At 34.9% G+C, this 25,643-nt stretch overlaps 1 protein-coding gene across 1 annotated transcript in view; it reads left to right on the top strand.

Moving 5' to 3' along the window:
• Positions 1–25,643, top strand: part of LOC135834959 (mucin-2-like) — a 46,887-nt gene that overhangs the window by 9,856 nt on the left and 11,388 nt on the right. The gene's annotated exons all lie outside the window — the stretch shown is intronic.

Genomic DNA, 25,643 nt, shown 5'->3' with positions numbered 1-25,643 from the left:
GCATACTCGTATTTGATATTTTATACTGTCATCTTAAAAAGGCGAGTAAAAATAAAATTTTTATGAATTTTTGCAACATTTTTAGTTGATATGATGTAACAGACAGAAAAATGAAGAGTGAAAATGTGTGCCTGAATCAATCGAAAGGGTCATATAGACAGTAGGTAAATCAAAATTTACAGAAAGCGATGTTAATTTTAGAGATTTTTATGACAATTTTTCCAGAACCGAAAAACTCAAAAATTCGTTAAATGCTTCACAACTACTCTAAACTATCATCAATCGAGTCGGGAGAATTAAAATAGTCTTAAAAATCTAGAAAACCATGTAAAAACCTTCACGGACTATAATTCCATGAGAATAGAATGTTTAAAAATGTTAGTTCATTGACACAAATACTCAACCAGAAACATTTTCTAAAAAGTTCTACCAGACTGGAAGAAAATAAAAAGAAGCGATGCGAGGTAATCCATCATTTACTCGTATCTATAGACGTACAGCCAGTGAGTAGACTAAAACAGAATGCTGTAGAAATCGAATTCCGATCAAGATTCTGCAAAAATTCTGGTAAAGTTACAAGTAACTTCTACGTAGTTCCTAGCCAGACCTACCTACTTCTTCAAACTTACACACAATACACAGTATGTCGCTAAAGTCTTGTTCGAGTGAGTAATTTTTGAACAAATGACACAGGATATACATACAAGGTGTCCCAAAAGTCACAAAACCTGATTTAAAAAAAAAAAATCTATGAAACTGGAGTCAATTTTCATTTCACAGTTGAATATAGAATATTGGAGCAGATTAATACATTTTTGAAACCGGTTTCATAGGTCTGAACCAGTTGTCAATGGTCTCAAAAAATCGATCACTACGAACTTTTTGAATCATTCTTATCTTATCATAGACAGTCTAATTTCTCGGGATTTTCCCACTCCTAGCAATAAAAGGAAGGAGGAAGGGAGGGGGAGGAATTATCGTTAATGTCAGCTAGACGTGATTCTCAATTTCGGCTCCTTCTCGTACACAAAGCCCCTCATTCGCTACTAGATGAAAAAAATGGCCCAAAAAAAAGAAAAAAATTACATAAAAACATTGTTACAACCACTTTTTCAGCCTTGAAAAAATCATTTTCGAATTTCGAAGGCATTTTAGAATGAAACCAATGAAAAATCACAAAACCCAGTCCTAGAATCAGCGAATCGCGAGAGATGTTTAAAGCAAGCAGAAAGTGTAGCAATTGTGTAGCAACAATGTAGCCAAATTCAGTGGATTTTTTTGGGGAAATATTTTTTGCACGACAAAAAAGGGCGTCATCACGACAAGCATTTTTTCGTTCATAAAATATGAATGAATGACAAACAATGATGAGGTTTTGAATTTTTGAAACCGGTGCTATCAGTACTCTTTGTACATACTACTTACATACGTAGACGTACACTTACCAATCTCACAAAAAAAAAAAAAAAATTCAGCGCTGAAAAATCGAGAAAAGTCTAAAAAAATGATTTTTGTAATAAAAATGGAAGTACTGGTGTTAATCTGATAAAGTGATAAGAATTTAGTGTTTTAGTGAGCACCACTAAACCGGTTCCTCAAACCAAGTTTGTGCACCATAGGTGACAGCACATACCACACAGGCATTAAAAATTTCGCTCTTTGAGTTTTTACTGAAAGGTCCCTTGAATACTCTCCTCAGAGACCAATATTTACTCCATCTTATTTTTATTCTCCTCTCAATTTCCCTACTTTTGCCAATCTCCAAATCAATCAACTGCCCCAGATATACGATGTTATCCACCATCTCTATTTTTCTATTATCTATTTCTATCGGATCAGAAGTCTCTTTAATTAGCATTTTTGTTTTAGAAAAATTAATTTTTAAGCCTGCCAGCTCCCCTGCTTTCCTTAGTTCCTCCATCATTTTTATTGCTTCATCCCTGTTTTCAGCCACTAAGACCAAGTCATCTGCAAAGGGAAGGTTGCTCAAAAATGCTCCCTCTACTTTTAACCTCCTATTTTCCCATCCTAGATTTCTAAAAACTTCTTCCAGCAATGCAATAAATAAAATTGTTGACAAAGGATCCCCTTGATTGACACCATTATTAATTTTGAAGTATTCCCCTTCTTGATCTGTTATAATTCTAGCGTAAGTATCTTTATACAGATTTGCAATGACATTGACCATTATGAGTGGAATGCCTTGGTTTAGCAGAGCAGTGATAATAAAATTGTGATATACAGAATCGAAAAACGGTGGCACCAGGTCATCATCTGCTTCAATTTCAATATCTCTCATACAGTATCCTAGTGGTCTGCGCGGGTCGGGCAAGCCCGCGGGCTTACCCGACCCGGCCCGAGTACTTCGGGCAAAAAGCCCGACCCGACCCGAAAGCCCGAAACAAGCCCGACGACGGGCCCGAGCCCGACCCGACAATTTTAGTTGGCGTGATGCGACAAGATGGTTTTCCCAACAATAGGCATTGTTGTGACGTGAACATCGTGCTACACTTTTTGTACTCACAGCGCATGCGTTGAGTACAAAACCTGAGCCCGAGAAAGCCCGACAAGCCCGGTCCGACCCGACCCGACTTTTATCGGGCTCGGCCCGCGGGCTTTCGGACAGGCCCGTGCAGACCACTAGATCATCCTCTCAAGCTTCCATAAAGCTTTTCATAGAAGTCGGTTGCTACAGTGTTTATACCCCTCCGGTCATAATTAAATTTTCTCTCCTTTTTCACTTTCTAGATACCTACGTCAATTTATCTTTTCCTACACTTAAAGACTTTTTCATATTTTTGGTGCTTTTTGTTGTATCTAAAATTTCTTTAATATAGGCTTCTTCCTTAGCCCTATTGAAGTCCTTCAGTTTGCATTTTATTAGTTTACATAACAGATTTAATTCAACTCGTTCCCAACGTTGCTTTTTAGGTTTGCCCCTTGGTGTTTCTCTCTGCTATATTAGATCCGCTATATCTTCAGGTATCCCCTGCCCTGTGTCCCCCCTGCTGCCACCATACTCTCCTATACCCCCAGAAACCTCCCTTATTACCCTTATGATTCCTGTGAGTAAGTATCTTACAAATAAAAAACTCAAGAAAATATTTCAAAAATGGTCTGAAAAACAAAGAAAAATCAGTGAAAATATTTTTCAAAAAATGACACGAGAATCACTAAATCGGTTCCCAGGATCAGTGAGTCATAAGGGATGTTCAAATCTCCATCCATTTTTCATTTTTTACAATTAGATTTATGGAGAACAACTGGTTCCAAATAGCTATTAAATCATTGAAGATATTCCTCAATTTTGAAAAAATAAACCAAAATTTTATATACAATATTTTCACGTTTTTTGAGACATCTCATCAGCACTGGAAGTTTTTCCCTGATGAAATCCAACATAAGTCGAATCCTCTCACTATCATCTCCCATTCCAAAAATTCTCCCACCTCATTCGAACTTTTTCAACACACTGTACATCATCATCGATACATATCGTAGGTATAGGCCTATCTACACATCTTAGAAAGCCGTTAGAACGGTGTCATCGTCTTCATTGTCGCTGATTCGATTGACAAAACGAGCGTCAGCGTCATCGTACTCGTCGAAGAAAAACGAGCACATTACAGCACCAATTACCTCCTCCACCTGATCGCATTCTGTCTATGGCAGTGAAAACGAAAACGCTTTCCCGTTAAGAATTCACGGCCGTTCACGAGGCCACGCTCATTTTCCCAATTCACCATCAATTACATAATAATTGCGCTCTACTAAAGAACACACAAGCGAGAGAGAAAAATACGTATATAAATAAACAAACTACCTAGGTATGGGTAGGTAAGGTACAGGTACGTATTTATAAACATACACACACACGAGACTACAACAGAGGAAACTGGTTTAACGAAATAATTACACGATGACTTTTGCACACAGGTTGTTGTTATACTTAATATATTGTAAGATGCACGTACGATAAAATAAAATAAAACAACAAGATATCCAGCTACGAGCTAGGTTAGGAAGCTGCTGAATGAAAATTCTTCTTGTATGTTTTTCCGCGACATAATGCGAAAATCTCCATTTTTTTTATGTAAACACGTGCTTGCTCGTAGCAATCGATGCGTTTCGAATGAGGATCGTCATTAATTATATTTTAATTCTTATATAATCCGAACTACGCGAGTTTATATACCTAGCACAGTAATGAATTGCGTATACATAAGTAAGTAGGCAAAGGTATACGACGAAATTGCGAAAATAATATACGTGCGAGTGTTTACTTTTTTGAAATGTCCGACAAACGCATCTATTATATAAATACGCGAATATATTTCTATTTGGTAGACTGATTATGTCGATCTCTCGCTGACTCGTCGTAATCAAAACGAGAGAGAAAAAAACTACTCTAAATCAGATACCAACTTTCATTATGACAAATACGCATTAAGTACGAATAAATTACCTTATAATGCGTCAAGGAAGTATCGCACGTCTAGGAAATGACACATACTCCACTCACAGTAGACGATTCGAGTGATTTATTTAATAATAAAAAGGAAAAAAAATCTATATATTCGCGGTACCTTTACCTCCTATATGTACGAGTAGTCGTACTGTAATGTACAGCAGACGTGATAACGTACCTACATAAAAGTGCATATCCACAGCTCAGCATCCGTACGCGTGCTCTTTTTTTCATTTTTATAGGTACTTAACTCGTATGAAATGTGTCTAATTTCCGATTGACTGACTGCTATAATGCATAGTTGTACGCCAACACCAACCATCATGCGTTCGTTGAAGGTGTTAACTACCTGTAGTTGCTCCAGCCGAGCTGCAACCAATCAATCTTTTTTTAATTGTTCGCGGAAAAACGTTGCTTAATCGAGTTTCATTTTCGAAGATCATTATCATTGTTCGGTTAGGCGAGTAATTTGTATTGTTATGGTTATCGACCATAATGACGACGACAGACCAACGAACGAACGAACGAAGGCTTTGTAAAGGTGCTATTACAACTCGTACTACATCGTCTTGGGATACCTACAGTTCGTAATGTGAGAAGAATAACAGCAATGCAACCTAGGGAGCTGTATAGTCTTCCTGTATTGGGTCTGAAAGTGAATCGTTTATGCGAATCTGGAAGTAGCCGTCTGATAAGAACGATTTGATGATATCAAATAAGTAACGAGGTACTTGAGTATTCTCCAATTTTTGTAGCAGACCTGAATGCCATATAGAGTCGTAAGCTTGTTTAATGTCGAGAAACGCTGTGGTGGGGTTTTGTTTCATTTTCAAAACCTCAGTGGATAATTTCGTTAAGACGATGGAGTTGGTGTGTTGTTGCTGTATGTTTTCGAAAGCCAAACTGAAACTGTGGCAATATTTCGTGTCTGTTGGTGTGATCAGTTAAGCGCTTCAAGATGATATGTTTTAGTAATTTGGAAAGTGAAGTCAGTAGGCTGATTGGTCTATGGCTAGCAGGAGAAGTTGGATCAGGACTTTTTTTTTTGGGATTAAAATAGTACCTCAAGGAGCTGTTCTAAACCCTACACTTTTCAACATCTACTGCAACGACATCACAACTTCATCAAATGCTGAAATTCTTTAATTTGCAGATGATACCTGCTTATGCACCCAAAGTAATAATCTCTCCAGTGCAATTGACAAACTCGAACAAAGTATCAACAACACCAACTCCTGGCTAAAATGCTGGAAACTTGAACTCAATCCAAACAAAACAGTTACAAAAATCTTCACGCTGAGACACTACTGCAACCCTGCCAGAAACATTAATATTGAAAACACTACAATAGAATGGAGTGATGAAGCTGTTAAATATCTTGGAGTATTCCTTGACAAACGACTCACTTTCACAAGTCACATCTCACAGAAAATGAAAGCTACCTACTTCAAACTCAAAACACTTTTCCCACTAATCAACAGAAGTTCACATTTGAAAATCCAAACAGCATTACTAATCTACAAGACTATTCTTCATCCTACCTTTACATATGCGGCTCCAGTGTATGCTCCATGGTTTTGCCAGACTCCCCAAATACAATGCGAGCTCAAAATTGAAACGACCAATGACTTTCTGAAAACTGTAACTGAAAAATACCTGAACAAATTATCTGATAACACCCTTGCTTGCTGCTTCGATATTGGGCAAATTGCCCTTCAAGACTCAAACCAAAACTTCCTCAAAATTTCTTTTAGGTTTCTTAGTCCTAACTCTTTTCTTTCTTAAGTTATTTTTCAAGTATCCTATTTGTAAAATTCGTGAATAGCGCAATTGCACTGAACCAAATATTAATAAAATTTTCATTCATTCATTCATTCATTCATAATTATGAAGAATTCAGATGCTGATGTGAGGGAAGCTGTATTTCCTCAGAAATCATAACAATATCATTTTTATGGTTTCATGAAAGTACCTAAATCAGAATATACTTTTGTCTCATAAAAAAATTGTATGTAAGGTAGATAGATAAAATTGTTCTTTTACCCCCCCCCCCCCATCCAATCCCTCCAGCTTTGAGTTTACCTAAGTATGATACCACAGAGCAAAAACATTTGAGATGGACGTCAATATTTCAAAATAAAAATAAAAGAAAACTAGAGAAAATTATTATTTTTAGACAATATATTTTCAAGAACAATGTGAATTACATGAACTTCAGGTGGCTTGAGCATATACGTATTACCTATGTATATTTAATCAATAAACATTAATGAAAAAAAATGTGCTTAAAATTACAATAAATTGTGAGTAGTGACTAAACCGCAAACTTGTGACTTATCAAGGATAACTATACTATACTTAACTCTAGAAGTGGGGTGCAAAGTGCTTGAAACAGAAGTTTAAAAACTAGAATTTTGTGTAATTTTAAGCATCTTTATGAAACCACAGAGGAAAAACATTTGAGTTGGATCTCAATATTTCCAAATAGAAATGAAAGAAATCTGAGGTAAATTATTATTTAGATGGAATAGAAATGGGTTGGAACAGAACGTTTGCATCTTCTTACATGTAAATTTTAATGCTTATTGTAATGGAAAAGAAAATTGAGTTCGGTTACTAGAATTGACTAATCTTCAAAAATTGGAAAAAATCACAGAAATTCAGCAAAATGAAAAAGACGTATTTTAAACATGTTAAAATGGCATAAAAACACAGAAAAGATATGTAATGAGTGAAAATTGCCAAAAAGATGATGAAATTTTTGTAAAATTTTATAAAAATTGTCCAAAAAAGTTTTCAAACATATAAAAAGACTAAAAATGTAACTACGTAAACAATCAAAAAAGTTCTGAAATCAACTCCTAAAAACATCAAAACGTGATAAGATTTTGTGTGTTTTTATCCTTCAGCTTTCTCTGGTTTATAGAATGAAACATAGTTTTTCTGTATTTCTTTATTCGACCGCTTATTAGAATATCCCAGTTAATAGAATTAAAAGTACCTCGGCACAAACCAATTCCATTAAGCGAGGACCACTATTTAACAGTTACCTAATGATATCAATCATTTAATGTTATTGAAATCATTCAGTCTCGATCTTTCATATCTCATTACATAGAAATTTTGTCCATTATTGTGATTGGAGCATTGGATACTGTTACTAATAGCCCAGTCAAATAGCGGGAAAAAATGGGTGAATCCAGACATAATTGGGATCAAAGTTTTTTTTTGCGAATATTGTCTAGGATGGTGTAGTGAACAACATACTAGAAGCCCCCGCCCCTACCCCTAGAGCTAATCCCCCCACAGTGGATCAAAGCCCCCCAAAATCCGTTTTTTGTCAAAAAATTACTTTCGAGTAAAATGAGCACTGATTATTTAATCTCTCCTCAAATACCTATCAAATGAGCTATCAACCAACTCTTTAGCCCCAAGGGGGGCGCTACGACCCCTCAAAGTGGTGTGATTTCAATTTCATGACTTTGGGTCTTGAAACCTGTTCTAATCGATCAAATAAAGTCAAACTTGGGGAATGAGATTACTTTGGGACCTAAAGTCGACCCCTAGGGTGGGGGAGGGTCAAATTCGAAAATTACGGTAAGGTCATTTTTTTGGAGGGCCATAATATGGTCCCAAATGAATGAAAATGGTCCAAAATCATATCATTGGTCAGTACTCCCATTGTGATCAATATATCCAAATTTCAGCTTCCTAAGTCATCCCCACTTCTTTTAAGGAGGAAAAAAACCGAAAATAGGGGTAAAATGAGGGGGTTTCCACCTTAATTCCGCCTTAAATGGGGTGGGAATGACCTAGGAAGCTGAAATTTGGATATGTTGATCACAACGGAAGTACTGACCAATGATATGATTTTGGACCATTTTCATTCATTTGGGACCATATTATGGCCCTCCAAAAAAATGACCTTACCGTAATTTTCGAATTTGACCCTCCCCCACCCTAGGGGTCGACTTTAGGTCCCAAAGTAATCTCATTCCCCAAGTTTGACTTTATTTGATCGATTAGAACAGGTTTCAAGACCCAAAGTCATGAAATTGAAATCACATCACTTTGAGGGGTCGTAGCGCCCCCCTTGGGGCTAAAGAGTTGGTTGATAGCTCATTTGATAGGTATTTGAGGAGAGATTAAATAATCAGTGCTCATTTTACTCGAAAGTAATTTTTTGACAAAAAACGGATTTTGGGGGGCTTTGATCCACTGTGGGGGGATTAGCTCTAGGGGTAGGGGCGGGGGCTTCTAGTATGTTGTTCACTACACCATCCTAGACAATATTCGCAAAAAAAAACTTTGATCCCAATTATGTCCGGGTCAAATCGTAATTTGACTGGGCTATAAGGTACCGGTGGGTAATTATGCCACAAATTTTTTTAAAACTAAAATTGTCAAGCCATATCAAAGTGTTTTTTTTAAAGTGAATACGTCAAAAGAAGTGGAAATCTATCTGTTTTCATTTGCTGCTGTTGAATAATGTTTATAAAATTTGACCAAAGCACCAGTAACACTTTTGTCGAGGCACCTCAATTGGCAGAATTACCCTACCTTGGTGGGTAATTACGCCACAATTTTTTTTTATAAAAAAAGGCCCAAAATTCCTAAAAAAAAATGTGCAGAAATGCCTAAAAACTCGAAAATGGGTCAATTTGGGAGGTCAATGATGTACTATGTGCAAAATTTCAGCTTTCCAACAAGATTGTGGGTAATTTTGTACGGTCATTGTTGTTATCTTTAAAATTTTGCTGAAGGTGTCAGAACTGCTCGCAATGGCTGGAAACCACTTCCAATAGATTTGTGAGGCCAAGAAACATGTACTTTTTGTCTTTTTGGTGCAATAATTTGATTTTCAAAAACCCCCCATAAAAATAACCCATCAAAAATGATGTGGCATTATTACCCGTCATGCTATTTTTTTAAAAATTAATAAATTCAAGCAGAATAATGTTAGTTGAAATTCATTTTAACAACGTATTCAGAATTGGTATTAAATATCGAAACAGATGTTGTACCAAAAACAGTATTTACATTCTCCAATCCTTTTTAAATTACTTTTTTTCAAAACAAATTGCTTGAAAAAATGGAAAAAATGTGAGATTGAAATTTCAATTGCCAATAAAATTTCTAAAAAGGCCTCCCACACTCTAATACCCACATTAGCAAAGTTCTGTGATGTAAAAATATATTTCAGAAGAATAATCTTGCGGAAATATACAGTACCAATTTTTTGAGAACCAGCGTCGTGGCGTGTAATTACCCAAACCAGTGTATTAACCCGCCGGTACCTTATTTTTAACTGATTTTAATGTGCTTTTTTGTGTTTTTATATGATTTTAACATGTTGGTTTCAATACTTTTCACAATGCTTTTGCTTGATTTTTTCCAAAATTTCAGAAGTTTTTAGATTTTTCTAATACAACATTATTTTTATAACTTTTTTTGATTAGCCGAACCGGGAAAAAATTGTTGCATCGGCGTCTGCCGGTTCAGATGTGTATACCACTGGAAAAAATGACAAAATTTGAAAATGTTGAATATTCCATCTTTTGCGATGCTACCTATCCGAAATCGAGCCCTGACCTATTTTCGACGTTCCGAATAGGTAAAACCTGCATTTTCGACCATTCTGGAGCCTCCATTAAAATATTCAAATTTTGTCATTTTTTTCCAGTGGCCAAAAATACACATCTGAACCGGCAGACGCCGATTTTCACGACAACCGCAAAAAATGGTTAAAGGCAACCCGCATAGGCCCCAAATAAAGTTATTTGTGCTAAAGTTGATTTTTAGCCGTTCCACAGCAATTTCAAGATTCTGGAGAAATGATAAAAAATCGCTGGAGGCTCCAGAATGACTGGTATTGAGGTTTTACGAATTTCGATAGTCGTAAATGAGTTAGGGACACCATCTGAGCCTCTTCCCGAGAAAATTCCATTTTTCATCAATATTTTCAATTTTTGGTATTAATTGATAATTTTTCGGATTTTTCAATTTTCAAAAATTCACCAAAAATCGAGAAATCAACTTTAGCACTCGAAATTTTGAATTTGGAGTCCTGAGGTGGTCTCCTTTCGATCTAGCTTTGATTCGTTCATTTTCGTTTCTGCCGGTTCAGGTAGTTCCCTTGTCAGTTCAATTCTGTGTCTCAACTACCTCTATCAAAAAATTGTCATATTTTTTCAGAGTGAATTTTAAAGTGTCAGTTGCCAACCTTCGAGGAAAAAACCTATCAAAAGAAGGAATGGACAACAATGAAAATGACGAAAGAAAAAAATTATAACCAAGTACTTAAGCGTAGGTATGAATAACAAGACAACGTATTTTGAAATTTTTTCATTCCCCTTTCTTTTCCCAGCCAACTTCATTCCATGTTTTCATCCCCTCCACCCAAATTTTCCCCAAGTTAAGAGGTAGGGGGATGTTTACAGCCTTTACTACTCAATTCCAAGTGTTATCATGTATAGAATCGAACTAATTTAGCATGTTGACATGTCACTAGGGAAAAAAGTTAATTAAAAATCAAAACTATAATACGTCTAGGTAGGTGCAAATATTCCATTCTATGAAAAAAAATCTCGAACTTGAAAAAATTTGACCTACTTTTATACCCATCGACGCTTCCAAATTTTCTCGTAATTTTTGACACACTGCCACAGTGCCACATGAACCGTTACGCATTTAATCAAAATACTCAAGCACACGAATAAGAAGAATGTTGATTATAAAAATTAGGATAATAATGATGAATGATCTCACATGGCACAGGTATAAGGTGCAAGGTCGCCTCGAACATGTGCTTTTTCCAATATTCGAACGTTTCACACACATACTCGAAAAACCACGTGTTCAAGGAAGTACCATCTCTATTGGCAATTACTTCGGTCATCGGTCAAGATCATTCGTACATACCGGAATATCTCGTAAATTGCATACAGACAGGCGGCGGCGGCGGCGGCAGCAGCGGCGGCGATACAAGTTGGCAATGCAGAGACGATGAACCCGATGCAATGCACTGGACCACCACTGCAGCCGGCGCTATTTCTTCTACAGAAGCGGAAATCATCTCGTTGGGAACAGCAAAAGTCAAATATGTGTATAAAATTCGGCATGCAGTTCGGGGTCAAATCGGAATAATCGTAGAATTTAGAAAGGTCGATGTCGATGGCGCTGGTACCTATCTGAGTGCTGAGGTGAAAGTGGTCAAAATAAAGCATCGAACAGCGACCTTGATACTCTGCCATCCGTCATTCGAGGAATAAATAATTATTATTCGAATGTTAAACGATTAACTGCTGAATTAACTCGTCCGTTGTCCGGCGAAGAGCACTCGGTGTTTATTATAATGATTAATCCGGAGCACGCTCGCGACAATCACAACGATGCGTGACAGGAATTACGAGAGGCGTGTAAGCTGTACTGTACTACGATTCACAAACGTCAACCAAGCATCGTCATCATCCCATCGTACTATCATAGGATCATTTATTCGTTTAGTATTTTCTACGTATAACATACGATGTTTCACACGTCGTCGTCTGACGATGCTACCGCACCGCATAGGTAACAAGTGCCGCCTTTGCTCTGCTCTGCTCTGCACTCTTCTCTATCTACGTTATCTATCAAACTAACTATCCATACACTATGAAAGCACTAATGAAAGTTCTTCGGCGAATATGTATTTTTTTCTCGTCGTCGTCGTAGTCGTCGCAGTACAAACGTGATGGATTTCATGCGGTCATCAATATTCCGCAGCCACAGTGTAGGTCAGCTTTTGTGTCATATACTTCACGTACAAGTGGGTCAAACTTTATCACCAGACTGTGATTTGATATTCTTCCATCGACGTATCGATGATATTTTTTAATTGTATTGTTTCAAAACATCCTGCAAAAGGTGATGAAAATTTCCTTGGGGAATCCGATGTGATTATCTAATGGTAATTTAACGTATTGCTGCACTTTCTACGTTTACGACGTAGGTAGATTCCTAATACGGACCGACGTCAGAGACGAATTAATGGAAAATTTTAGGAGGGAAGGGAGGGAGAGATGGAAAATGCCGAGCAGAAAAAAATGTTCAAGTTTGGAATCACACTGGTTCGTTTCTCATTATTTTTTATGGAAAACTAAATTTTAACAGGATTTCCCGAGAGAAAAATACGAATGAAATCGAAAGCAGGACTTCTGAAGGATTAAATACATTTTCAATGGACCAATGAAGCTCGAAAATTGGAAATGAAAAACAATAAAGTGAGATAAAAATTTTTTTTAAAAACTTGAAATTCAAAAAATAAATAGATACGTACTTATAAATACTCGTACAGATTAAAATTGAAAAATTGAAACTAGTGCCACCCTATGGTTAACCTGATGGACTAAAATTCAGTTTTTTGGAGTTTTGGGTAAAAAAGTAAAAAACCCAAACCTCTATTACAATCCCTCCCTGCTTTTTTAAAAATATAGGTACAATTTGTAAGCAGTATTTTAATCAAAGTCAATCAGAGATCAGTATTTTATAAATTCTCAGCGATGATTTGGGTACCAAACTCGAAAATATATAACCTGCATTTAGAGATTTAAGTATTCTTTCATAAAAAAAAACCTTCTTGGAAATTTTTACATGATAATTGAATTACTTGATTGAATTACACACAACCCCTCTATACAAGTTGAGAATTCCAACTAAATCTCAAAAATCGATCATGAATCAGGATCAAAAATCAATTAATCGAACCCCGAAAAATCGATTCTCCCATATAATCGATCATGTTCAAAATGAAAAATCAATTTTAGGGCAAAAATAAATTTCCTGATCACGAAAATAGACTCCCAGATCAGAAATCTTTCATGATCGAGAATCGATAAATCGAACCCCAAAAATCCATTCATTTTCGATTTCAGATTCCATGTGATCGATCGTGTTCGCAATGAAACATGAATTCTGACCCTTGAAATACACTTTTGAATCAGAAATAGCAAAAATAGCTTATGATTAAAAATCTATCAATAAAACTACAAAAATAAAATGAAAAATCAATTTTATGAGAACTTCTGAGTCAGAAATACCCAAAATCGGTCGTGATCGAATATCGCTTAATCAAGCACCAAAAATCGATTCGTTTCAGTCATGTTCAATTTCATCGTTCCGTTTCATCTTTATTTTTTATTCAACAAAAATTGACAAAAATCAAGTTTTTCTTCTCAAAAATCAGCCTTTTTAATCAATCGATTTCTTTGATTTTCTATTTCGGTAAAAAAATTGATCAATTCAAAAGCAACCAGTAAGCGTAAATAAAAAGCAAAAAGTCCGCTCTGATGGTCTGTTAGTTTAATGCCTTCATAAACCATCAATTTTTCAATTTTTTTTTTCAAAAATTTTCACCGAAGACAATTTTAAAATACTTGGGAGGAATTTTTGAAATTTGCCACCAAATCACTCGAAAAGATAACAACATCAAGACAATATTGCAAGTTTTCAGGCCCGTAGCCAGGATTTTTTTTCAGTCAGGGCAGATAAAATTGTAACCAGGGCATGAAAATTTACCAAAATTTATGATTGGAGGGGGGGGGTACAAATTTTGTATTTGGTTAATAATTCAAGCTTTCATAGCTCTTGGAAATCAGTATTTCGAGAGGCATAAAAACGATGGTATTCGAATGATGACTTTTTTTAAAAGAAAAATTCAAAGTTGAAAAAGAAAAGCAAATGGGCCCGAGCGATGCGAGGGCAAAAGCTCCCGAAAATCAGTACTTCGAGAGATATAAAGCAACGTTTTTTTTTTGTGTGTGTGATGAGTAACTTATACAAAGTTTATTATTTTGCTTCAAAATTGTGAAATTTAAATGATGATTTTTTCGGAAAATTTAAAATCGAAAAAAGAAAAGCAAACGGATTCGAGCGAAGCGAGCGCAGATCTGGAAAATCAGTATTATGAAGGGTATGAAAACGATGTTTTCTTGTATGATAATTATAATGAAGAAGTTCATTATTTTTGTTTCAAAATATTTTTTAAAAATCCGAATGATTAGTAAAAAAAAAAAAAATTTCAAACTTGAAAAAGAAAAAGAAAACAATCCTAAATGAAGCGAGGCCAAAAGATTTCAAAAATTCAATCATGTTTTGAGAAGTAAAAATAAAAAGTTTCTTTATGGAGAGAGGAGTTTATTTTTCTGAATCAAACTTTGAACATTTATTGAATTTGAACAATACCCAAGTTTTCTATGCGAGAAAAAAAGATGCAAATAGCACGAACGAAGCAAGGGAAACACGTCTCAAAAATGTGTACTTAATAATTTAAAATCTAAAAAAGTCGACAAATTATCCCTTTTCTACAAAATTTGTTCAAAATTCCGGAAAAAGAAGGAAAATCGAAATTTTGAAAAAAAATAGGACTTTGGGATAAACTTGTTGAAAAATAGGACTTTAGTAGGACTAAAAGATAGATAGAAGGACTTTTGAGAAAAAGCAGGACTTTAGTAGGACCAGTAGGACCTGTTAAACACCTTGAATACTTGAGCAATTATTTTAAATGCGAAATTGCAAAAAATGGAAAAATGATTTCAAAATTTGTTGGAAGGAGGAGAAATTTGCGAATTCGTCCAGCCAGGGCAAAGCGTTTTGCCAGCCAAGGCGGCGCCCCGGCTGTTCTTATGCTGGCTCCGAGCCTGTAAGTTCATAAAGGTGCTTGAGTTCGTTTTGGCCCATTTCATTATGTTTATTTTCCAAATCTGGAAAATTCAAAAATCTACTGAATACTTCAAAATGGCTCGAAAGTCGAAACCTTCATTATTCAACTCGAGAGATGGAAAATAGATGCAGAAGAAATAAGTATCAGTTTTTTCACCACTATTTCATCTAATTTTGAAAAATGGATCAAATTTATGTTTTTGAAAATTTGCCAAAAACTAAAAAAGATGAAAAATTAAAAATTTCAATTGCCAACCAAATAATTCGAAAATAGGTACCTATGTTTTTTTTTAAAAAAATAAGCGAATAGGCATTCGGATTTTTTTACAAATACTCGACAGTTTTTGAATGGACATAGAAGAATGTTCAGCTTCTGGTTACGCATTCCCTCCCCTTTTCCCATTAGGGAGGTGTGATTGGCTTTCATTCTCATCTCGAGCATGATTCGATCAACCGAAAGGAAAAGTTGTAAAATATTAGGTCACCCTGAGAAAAAATATTCTCAATTTTTCTTCAATTTTTTTTTTCATTTTTCATTCGCAATCGAAAATTTGTTTCGAAATTCACAAAATGGCGTTATGAATGCCCTTTTTGGAGATGAATGCTGAAAAACATTACGCGAATCATCAATTTTCCTAGACATTTTCCCCATGGCAAATATACCCACTATGATTCACTTGTTTCACTTTCTTTTAGAAAAAAGGTGAATCATTAAATCGAATGTCATCAAAAGAGCAAAAGATCGAGAGCTGAAAAATACAATTTATGCAAACAGTATAGGTACTCAATGAAGTCATCTTTCAAGTCTTCGAAAACAAAAAAATAGAAAAGAAACAGTTGTGATCTGTCACGAGAAAACCAGCTTAGTGTCCAAGAAATCGATATCTTTTTTATGGTGGAAATTAGCAGTAGGTACTTAGGGTGCTGAATCCGACTGTGGGGGTTGAAACGTTCGCGAACGATTCTCTTGACCCTAAGTCTGAGGTCAAAAAAAATAAGGCAACTAGAGTAAAAATTGAATTTTTTTTTTGATTTTCTTGAAATGCATGTTCTAGGGAGTCGAAATGCAAATTTTTGCAATAATCGGCCCACATTTGGAGGATTTGTGGCATATTTTGAAATTTGAGTAAGGCTTGAGCTGGAAAAATCACTCTTTTCACCTTGAACAAATTTGTTAAGAAACGTGATAAATTTAATAATAATAACTTATTCTTCATTAATAATTCATACTCGGGTAGTTTTTGCAAAATTTTTGGCGAAAAATTCAAAAAAAAATCAAAAAAATTGATTTTGGGAAATTTTGATTATTGGACTTGGCAACCTTGAATGAGAGATGATTCTGAAAAAAAATATCGGGTTATGTTGGCACTCATGGGGGCCAAAAGTGAAGCAAGTTTCACGGACCTACAAATTTTAGATCGCCTGATACATAGACTCAAAACTTTGAATGCCCTTCCTGTAAAATTTACGTTTTGGACACTAGGTTGGTTTTCTCGTAACAGATCACAGTTTATTTTGTTTCAGAAACAATCATGATAGAATAAATACATACAATCCGTTAAAACTCAATCGAGCATTTTTTTCCTCGACATTATAGTATAAGGGATGTTGAGAAATGTTAATAATCATAATAAGTGGCACGAGGTATCGAAGCACATAATAGGTCTACGTGAAGTAAGTATACAGCATCTACTCAAGTACAACAAACAGATGACCGAGTAACCATATAGGTAAATCGGTAAAGGTAAATGATTTACAATGAGCTAGTGAAAGTATTGCACCGAAAATATCTCGCGGTCATCTCGCCAATGATTGATTTAGCCTGAGCCATAGAGTCTGCACTCTGCAGCACCAATTATACGAGCAGCAAACAACGCAACATGGTAATTCATGTGAGAAGGCAGCCTTTCATGGTACACGGCGAGTAATTAAGTCGCTCTAATTTCCACCGATTAGATCGATTATACTAGCTTACATTTGACAAGATGACAACTCGCAACTCGCCGGCCGCGCCGCCGCCGCGAAGACGAATTATTCTACAAGCTTCGGCAAGGTGTACTCGTGCAACCTGTTCGAGATGCGCGTCTAACAATGCGCACAAGCACAAATACATAAAATACAGATAAATACTCGTCAGTCGTAGGTAAAGAGATATAAGTACGAGTACTTTTACTTTCCATTATAATTTGAAACAGTTACACTGTTTTTTTACGGCTGACACGAAAATTAGTATTTATCGCTTCCTGTGTATAGGCATAGGCTATACACTATACATATTACGGTATGTTGAACTGCATAAATGCCACCATCGCCAACGCCACCATCACCTCAGCTATAAAATTTTTCACCCATCGAGAAGGACTTTACGTAGGTACTAACGTTTTGCAAAAGGAAAATGGAACCGTTACACACGCGACGAATCCTTCAATAATTCATGGTTTTCATCTCGAATCGCACACCCATGGTATATAATTTAAAGTATCCTATCCACATTCCGAGTGAAAGTTCAAAAGCCCGTGAATTTTATAGGTGCTTAGTCGTCCTGGCTGCGTCGTATACAATAACAAGGTCAACGTATGCCAATGAAAATGTCATTTCCTGTTGTAAACGATTTGCACGTGATAAAGCTACCTGTACGAATACGAAACAGACGAAATTTGTCAGCGGTATGTGTGCGTTGATCGTTTGCCAATTGGAACCGGACAAAAGTGCCCCAGTCTACATTTTTATCACTAATAGAAAGGGTCAGTTCCCTGTTGCAACGATGGGATTACCTACCTTGATCATTGCACCAATATAATGTCTAAATCACGTTGTATTTGTATGTAAGAGAATTTGGGATACAAACAGAAGAAAGTGATAATTATGGTGGAAAATTCCATTCAATGATAATGCGATCAGCTGCTGGAACAAATGTGTGCACTACATGTCCCTCCCATACGGATTTTTAACCATCAACCAACTTATGTAGAAGCACGTTTAGATGTCAAAGGATTAAGAATGGATCTCAACAGAAAATCCGACAGATGGATTTTTTGAACTTTTATTACATCATAAAGGGTTTGATTGAAATTAGTGCAGAGATCATTGGAATCTCACATGGCAAATCAACTCACAATTTTCTATGTGAAATTTTTTGCGAATTGATGAAATGATCCACATCAGGGCTCACAATCAGATAAAGTTCAACTTTACGTCGAAATAAAATTTAAAGGGCTACATAGCAGCCAGTTACAAGAGGTTAAACACTTTAATGATAAAATTTGAATTAATGAAATAACCCCTATAAGTTACAACCACCCACCAAACCGATCCTAACATAAGCTACCGACGATCAACTTACTCATTATCATGTTTATATTCTTACTCCAGTGACGAAAGTGTGCACTTACCTGAAACAAAAAAAAAAAAAAAACAGAACAAATGAAAACGGATTGTCGTTTAATGAACTGAAAATAATCTCGTGGGGTACCATAAATAATTTGTAAGAAAATTAAAAGGGGAAGAGGGTTTTGATTACGGCACAAGAAAGTCCAAGGTCAACATGCTGAGTAAACAGCTCAAGATTAGCTAAAGAAAAAAATGCATCAGAAATAGTTGGAAATATCTGAATCGTATTTTCCCAAGATGTCGACTTTACGAATAGGAAATAATGATGACTTTTTTGTTTCAGACACTCACCTCTTCTCCCCTTTTCCCTTCAATATTCAGAAAAAATGCAGAAAAAATATTTTTCAGAAGTTCCCTTGCAAGTCAATGTACTAAAAACATTAAAAGTACAATACTTCAACAAAATCAAAACAAAATTTCAAAATTACGTAAAAACGTCGCAAAAGTTGATTGCACAAAACCTCAAAAGCTCATGATCAGTCAAAAGATAGAAAAAACAAGAAACACAAATCGAACAAAATTGGAAGAAAATATCGACAAAAATGCCAAAAATTATTATTAAAATGACGAAATTCACACAAAGCTGTGAAAAGTTGAAATAAAAAAATAAATGAAATGCCATAATAGGGGAAGTGACCCTCTCACCAAGGCTACACTGGAGGTACCTAACACTATTTATGATGCATAATTGTACAAAAATAACCAAAAATCAAACAAAATTGCATAAATTAATAATTAATGCAAAATTTGGTAAAATTTGGCAAAAATTACATCAAACATAGGATAGAAAATTATTTGAAATTCTGCTCAAGTACTGATGATAATCTTTGAAATGGAAAGTAAAGCATCAAAATTGGAGTAAAACTACAAGATGACAAAAAATGTAAATAACCACCATAAAAATTGCATAAAATTGCAAAAAAAAAAAAACAAGTAAATTGCTCAAAAATTGATTTAATGTTGAAAACATTTTTCATGAAATATGGCAGACAAAAAAATGAAATTTCCATTAAAATAAATTGCTACAAAATGTAGAAAACTGACACGCAAAAGATGAATAAAAATTCAAAAAAGTCTTAAAAATGACGCAAAATTGTGGAAAAAATTACGAATAAATCGCATATATTTCCTGGATGATGAAAAATTTGAAAATGATTGAAAATCATGAAAAAATTGCCATAAACCGAATAAAATTTCATTAAAGATGGGGAAAAAACAAAATATATTGTCAAAATTGAAGAAGAAATTGATAAAATATCAAAATTGAGTCATATTATTTGGTATAAAATTTTGCAGGAGCAGTTTTTTAAAAATCCAAAGAAAAATATGAAAAACGTCTGGGAAGAATCGAAAAATGCATTTAAATGTTATGAAATATTACGAATAAAAATGACTCAGAGAGAATATTCAAAACGTCTATAAAAACTGCAAGAAACTATGGGGGAAAAAAGTCAACAAACAAAATTTCAACAAAAATTCCTCGAACTGAAAGACTGAAAGTGAGCTGCCGAAGTTGAGGGCTAAACAATTAAATTACTTATACCCAATTACCCATTACTTGAAAAAATTAAAGAATAATCACCAAAATTGTGCAAAACATAGCCAAAATTTTCTAACAATTAGAGAGTTTACTAAAAAATTGAGGAAAAAATGATACAATGTAAAATTTTGTAAAATGTAGCAAACATAATAATGTTATAAGATCGTCGAAGATGAATAGAATGGGTAGTTGGGTATACGTAAAATTATAATAAGTACAAATCAATAATAAAATTTTGTAAAATATTGACAAAATTGCCTGGTATAAAAACGAATGAAAACTGTAAGTAAAAAACAAAATAATGCAATATTATCAAAATTCACCAAAAATTTAAAAAAATAAAAATTACAGAAAAAATGTTAAAAATTGGTTAAAAAATCAATTTTACGTAAATTTTAACTAAAAAGTCAACAAGGTTGGTACCATGAACACCAGTTAGGTTCACGAATGATTTCTTGAATCCACATACATATATAAGACTGGTTGAAAAATATGTAAACATTGCTCATGTACCTACAACAATCTATACTTTCAACTGATCCGAAATTTGGAAAATTGAATGAGCACGTCATCCTACACTTTTTAATCAAATTTTGATCACCCAAATTTGATAGTGAATATACATATTCAAGGGAAAAAAAGGAAATGGGCTTCTGTTTCTATACGAATTTTTGAAACCTATTATTCGCACTCAAAAAATGTTTAGATCAAAAAACAAACCCCTCACATAAAAATAGACGTTTTTTTACTTCTCGAAACTCAAATTTTTGAAAGCTTTTGCCCTCAGTTCGTTCGGGTCTGTTTGCTTTTCTTTTTCAAAGTTGGAATTTTCTATTAAAAAAACCGTCATTCTTTCAAAATTTTGGAACCAATTGCTTTTTCCACTATCAAAATACGAATTTTTGAAACTTTTTGTCCTTACAGCTATAATCTTGTATTCATCATCTACCATACCTGTCTTGAAATATTTCTCAAATTCGTTCAAAAATTCATGAGGGAAATATTTTTTTGACTCGTTATAGTAGATTCCAGCATTTTTTACTGCTGAAGCTTCGACTGAGATTGCTCTAGCTTGTACTGTGTTTGCTCTACCTGCACATCCCCCTACTAGGTTTTACAGTTTGTATAATAATCATCTGCAAGTTTTTTGCAGTCATTCCAAGCTGATGCCATGTTTTCTTTTATGTGTTTGTTTCTGTAGCTACTTCTAGAGCTTTTTCAGATATTTTTGCACACCATTTATCTTAACGTTTTGTTGTTGTAGGTATGCCAATGTTGATATCTAACACATGCAAATTTAAATTCTGAATGGCAGTTTTGTGAGCAATGTGTTTTGATCTGATTTCTTTTTCGATTCCTGTGTGCCAGTTCCAGGTTTGTTTAAATAAACCAGGGGCTGGATTTTCCAGTCTCATGTTTTCTGGTCAAATTCTGCAATCCTGGCACATACCCAAACATAATGGGATGTTATATAATATCGATGGCTTGGTATAAATACCACATAAGTCCAAAATCTGAAATTTTTCAGAAGAACAAAAAAAACATTTAAAACATTCATATCTTGTTATTTGCAGTTTTAGATTGCATCAAGGGCAGAGGCACCAAATATGGGCCACTTTTTTTTGGAGGATTGCCACTTGAAAACTATATGGGGGTAGAAACCTATACAAAGGCTTAAAATGAAGTTTCATCCTTCCACTAACACTGTAAAAACTTCAGGGATGAAGGTCAACTGTAAGTATGTTGTTTTTATTGTTGAGTGATGAGTGTCAAAATGACAGTTCGAAATTTTGGACGCCTAATATGGACCACCTATAAAATTTTAAAAGAAACGTACTTTCACATTTTTCAAAAGGTCATATTTATTTGTAGAAATGTACAAAAAAAGTATTCTAAACAGTTCAGGTTAATTTTGAATATTTTTTTTAAATTGTTGAATGATGAGTGTCAAAATGACAGTTCAAAATTTTGGACGCCTAATATGAACCACCTAAAGAATTTCAAAATAAACATATTTTTACGTTTCAAAACATCATACTTATTTGTAGTAATGGACAAAAAAAGTATTTCAAGCATTCCCTTTCTCAGCAGCTGTAAAAAAAAGTAAAAAATTCAATATCACAGGTGGTCCATATTAGCGCACCCCATTGAAAAAAACTTTGGACCAAAAATTTCTGTTCATACCCTCATTTTTAGCAAAAACTGATCACTCCAGTAGAAACTGCGTCCTTTTTTGATATTATAAACATCAATGACATTTAGAAAATTACACCACATATATATTTTAATAAAAATTGAAAAACACACTAAAAAGAATTTTCAGTGTCTCAAAACAGTTTTTTGTAAATTTCTCATCAAGTTTTGACTTTACAGTTGTAATTTTTGTCTCATTCGTTTTTTTGGCCAAAAATACATCTGTATACATTTTTTCCTGACAGATTGCGCTAATTGCCGACGAGAATGGGGACTGGTCCATATTGCAGACTGGTCCATAATTGGTGCCCTTACCCTTATTATGTTTCATGGGTCTTAAGGGTATGGCCTGATGATATTTTATAGTTTCATCAATTATAATTAGTTGATTAATGTGCTTTGAAAGGACATACGAGATTTTCATCGTACTTATGTACGACTTACGTGGTTTTTAACAAGGACTTAATGAGGCTTTCAAATTTACAATTGATGAAATTCTTGTGCTTACTTCATATGTCAGACTTACTTGTTTTTTAATGTTGGATTTTCACCTATTGAACGAGGTTTTTAAATTTGGATTCCAACTTTTCTTTTACTATAGAAACCACAAAAAAAAGCATTTTCGAGAAAAAAAACCTGGACTTACAAGGTTTCTATACCAAGCTATCGATATATTACAAAGAATTGAACATGTCGAGAAGTACACTCATACTTTTGTACAGCAAATAGGGCGAAATTCCAAACACATCTAACAAGAGATCATCACTCTTGAAGATCAAAAAAAAGCACTTATAATCCTAAAAAAGCAATTAAAAGAAGACTTAGACAAAGCTGTCAAAGAAGGTAGAATTACGCTGGAAGAAGCCCAGCTGGGGCATAAAAATATTGAAGAATATAAAGACATTTTTTCAAGGCACGGATATCAGATGAGCGCAAGCCAAAATTTAAAATTTCCTATGACCACTTTGAAGAGAAAATAAAAATATATTTCTGAGTGCTGACACTCGGTGCTCGATAATATCAAATAATTTTGATATTCGAGCGCGAGTGGCAAACGAGTTGTGTCCTAACATGAGAAACTCAAAAACGCTTGCGCTCGCGCTCGCACTCATCTCATGTCCGTGGCTTCAGTCTAAACCCTGGCAAATACAAAGGTGAAGCGGTGAAATTTCCTTTCAAGCCCGGTGATGGACATTTGAAAAAGTTTCACGGTGAAAAATTCAGACCATCGAAAAAACTTGATCCTGCGCTTAGACAAGCCATTAAAAAAATGTTAGCCTTAGGCATCATTAGGCCATCACGTTTGATATACATTAATACTCTGGCGCCAGTTATAAAGAAGAAAAAAAAATCATTCAAATTATTTAAAATTTTGAAATGAAAAAAACCAAACTCCTCGCATAAAAAAGCATTGCTTTTTCACCAATCAAAATACAAATTTTTGTATATTTTTACGGTCAGCTCTAGCAGGCTTGTTTGCTTTTTCTTTCAAACTTAAAATTTCTAAAAAATCATTTTTCAAAATTTTGAAACCTGAAAAAATCAAACTCTTCAATTGATTCCTGTAAATGTATGGTGTACGCTGGAGAAGGCTCCACTCTGGCTTGAAAGCGGTCGCAATTAATTTCAAAGAGGTAGAGGGAGCACTACTCAAACCATTACTTTAGATTCTTTAGTCTAAATTGACTCACAATCTCGAACTTGAGACAGGATTCATTTTCAGTTGCTGAAGTCAATTACAAAATCTCCTGCACCAATTTCAAGTACCCTGGAAAAACCCCCAGATCAGCTTAAAATAAACCACTATCGATTTGTAGGGTCGACTTCAACGAAGCGACCAATACATTTTGAAGTTGCATCTCAATATTTATACTCTTTTCGCGATAAATACTCTCAATCAGCAGACGGCAGACACACAAAAATTCCATCAAATAATTCGCAACCATCACAACGCACCCATCAATAATAAATCCCTCTTATTGACCTGATTTCACCTTATGGTCGTCAAGTCCAAAATTCCAATCAATATCATACCTATAGCGCAAATTGGCAAATAAAAATTCTTCACCGATACTCGTATACAAGAATAGCACACCACATCACATGCACCTCTCAAACATCAACTCGTCGTATATCTTTTGTACTGCCAATAAGACACTCGAGCACCTGTACCATCATATAGGTTACCAGTCGCATTTTTTTGTCGTTTGCGGCACATACTCGGGTATAATTTACACCATAGAAGGGCATTTACGATACCTGGATGAATTTTGCAATACACCAGCCACGCCATCGCCACACGTAAAGCTTATGCACCAAATATGCCCATAATACTCATACAAATAAGGACGTATGTACGTATATCTTTGCGATATATAGAATTCGATCGCGATTGCGACTTGTCGCGCGTTAATGATACTATGAAAATAACTTCCGATTTGGTGCACGACGATTAAATATGTCGCAATAACTACCACTTTCCAGTAACCAGTTTCGAGACTATTACATGATTTAAACTAGTTCCAGTACACATATAGGTACTCTTGATTTTTTTTTTCTTCGTCTGTATTAATTCTTGGTACGATATATTTTGAACGTCTGTCTATCCTATGCTGGTACGATAGATAGGGGAGGTAGAGGTACATTTGCACTCGATTGATTCATTGGTATAGAAAATGTAACTTATCTAGTATTGAAATTGATCGAATACATATTCATTATTAATACCTATAATTAAAATCAAACTGACCATTGATCTATATTATATGTATTCTCTAACACCTGTTCGTAATAGTATAATTCGTCTATCTCACATTATCAAACGCATACCTGCATACCTATACAGACGTAACATTTGCTCTAATTACGCAACCCCTTACACAAATTACCCGTTTTAGGATTAGGAAATGGTAAAAATGTTATTATTTCGGCTTTCGGGTACGATTACGTCTCGTTATTTGGTCCGAGTTACAACCCCTATTGCATATCTGCCTGTATACCCAGCACAATAAGGTCACAGAACTGAGAACTGCCACGCATTGGAGAGTGCGACATAAATGATTGAAAACAAAACCAGTATCAATATCACCTATTATATCAAACGAGCTGGCAAGCTTTTACCGGAACGTACGCGTATATAAATGCTCTTAAATGGTCATATTGGATAATATTAGAGACCTACAATCGTGCATTTTTTAAAACCATCTACATCTATATGTTGTAGTAGGCTGTCAGATGCAGCATCTTTTGATCAATGCACAATGCAGCAACCAATCCGGAGCTCAGGCGAAAAGTATTTTCTCTGCGAAACTTTTACCTACTGGTTACATGCGTAAAACACGCGTTATTCGGATT

Source organism: Planococcus citri, chromosome 2 (assembly GCF_950023065.1).
Source record: "Planococcus citri chromosome 2, ihPlaCitr1.1, whole genome shotgun sequence".
NCBI lineage: Eukaryota > Metazoa > Arthropoda > Insecta > Hemiptera > Pseudococcidae > Planococcus > Planococcus citri.
Note: the sequence above shows the minus strand (reverse complement) of the source record. Positions and strands in the feature narration are given on the sequence as shown.